The sequence below is a fragment of the Schistocerca cancellata genome, unplaced genomic scaffold (genome assembly GCF_023864275.1).
Source record: "Schistocerca cancellata isolate TAMUIC-IGC-003103 unplaced genomic scaffold, iqSchCanc2.1 HiC_scaffold_862, whole genome shotgun sequence".
Taxonomy (NCBI): Eukaryota; Metazoa; Arthropoda; class Insecta; order Orthoptera; family Acrididae; genus Schistocerca; species Schistocerca cancellata.
This window is the reverse complement of record NW_026046872.1, coordinates 45,001-46,865: the sequence shown is the minus strand read 5'-3', so window position 1 is coordinate 46,865 and position 1,865 is coordinate 45,001. Positions and strand designations below refer to the sequence as shown.

The 1,865-nt window shown below is 53.0% G+C and overlaps 1 non-coding gene across 1 annotated transcript in view; it reads left to right on the top strand.

The window, feature by feature from the left end:
- The first annotated feature begins 252 nt into the window (after positions 1–252).
- The window catches only part of LOC126147448 (small subunit ribosomal RNA), a 1,909-nt gene continuing 296 nt past the window's right edge, over positions 253–1,865 (top strand). Inside the window, exon 1 of the ribosomal RNA XR_007530293.1 lies at positions 253–1,865. This exon is cut by the window's right edge and continues 296 nt beyond it. This is a non-coding gene — a ribosomal RNA (small subunit ribosomal RNA).

Genomic DNA, 1,865 nt, shown 5'->3' with positions numbered 1-1,865 from the left:
TTGGGAGCACGGGTGGTCGCACCTAAAGCGTCTACTCGCCTAACTCCGGGCGATTGCGCCTCTCTCGAACCCGACCAAGTACTTAGGACGGCGCTGCGCGCCGCCGGGACCTGAGAGGGTTTCGAGGTGTATTGTGCAGGGGAGCTCAGCCTCCTCCTGTTTGCAGAATAATTGAGCGGACGCTTGCGTGTTCGCGCGGGCCCCCGGGACACACTCCCGGGCGGCCGGCTGCTCAGCTCTAGTTGACGCAGCTCCCTGGTTGATCCTGCCAGTAGTCATATGCTTGTCTCAAAGATTAAGCCATGCATGTCTCAGTACAAGCCGCATTAAGGTGAAACCGCGAATGGCTCATTAAATCAGTTATGGTTCCTTAGATCGTACCCACGTTACTTGGATAACTGTGGTAATTCTAGAGCTAATACATGCAAACAGAGTCCCGACCAGAGATGGAAGGGACGCTTTTATTAGATCAAAACCAATCGGTCGGCTCGTCCGGTCCGTTTGCCTTGGTGACTCTGAATAACTTTGGGCTGATCGCACGGTCCTCGTACCGGCGACGCATCTTTCAAATGTCTGCCTTATCAACTGTCGATGGTAGGTTCTGCGCCTACCATGGTTGTAACGGGTAACGGGGAATCAGGGTTCGATTCCGGAGAGGGAGCCTGAGAAACGGCTACCACATCCAAGGAAGGCAGCAGGCGCGCAAATTACCCACTCCCGGCACGGGGAGGTAGTGACGAAAAATAACGATACGGGACTCATCCGAGGCCCCGTAATCGGAATGAGTACACTTTAAATCCTTTAACGAGTATCTATTGGAGGGCAAGTCTGGTGCCAGCAGCCGCGGTAATTCCAGCTCCAATAGCGTATATTAAAGTTGTTGCGGTTAAAAAGCTCGTAGTTGGATTTGTGTCCCACGCTGTTGGTTCACCGCCCGTCGGTGTTTAACTGGCATGTATCGTGGGACGTCCTGCCGGTGGGGCGAGCCGAAGGCGTGCGACCGCCTCGTGCGTGTTCGTGCGTCCCGAGGCGGACCCCGTTGAAATCCTACCAAGGTGCTCTTTATTGAGTGTCTGGGTGGGCCGGCACGTTTACTTTGAACAAATTAGAGTGCTTAAAGCAGGCAAGCCCGCCTGAATACTGTGTGCATGGAATAATGGAATAGGACCTCGGTTCTATTTTGTTGGTTTTCGGAACCCGAGGTAATGATTAATAGGGACAGGCGGGGGCATTCGTATTGCGACGTTAGAGGTGAAATTCTTGGATCGTCGCAAGACGAACAGAAGCGAAAGCATTTGCCAAGTATGTTTTCATTAATCAAGAACGAAAGTTAGAGGTTCGAAGGCGATCAGATACCGCCCTAGTTCTAACCATAAACGATGCCAGCCAGCGATCCGCCGCAGTTCCTCCGATGACTCGGCGGGCAGCCTCCGGGAAACCAAAGCTTTTGGGTTCCGGGGGAAGTATGGTTGCAAAGCTGAAACTTAAAGGAATTGACGGAAGGGCACCACCAGGAGTGGAGCCTGCGGCTTAATTTGACTCAACACGGGAAACCTCACCAGGCCCGGACACCGGAAGGATTGACAGATTGATAGCTCTTTCTTGATTCGGTGGGTGGTGGTGCATGGCCGTTCTTAGTTGGTGGAGCGATTTGTCTGGTTAATTCCGATAACGAACGAGACTCTAGCCTGCTAACTAGTCGCGTGACATCCTTCGTGCTGTCAGCGATTACTTTTCTTCTTAGAGGGACAGGCGGCTTCTAGCCGCACGAGATTGAGCAATAACAGGTCTGTGATGCCCTTAGATGTTCTGGGCCGCACGCGCGCTACACTGAAGGAATCAGCGTGTCTTCCTAGGCCGAAAGG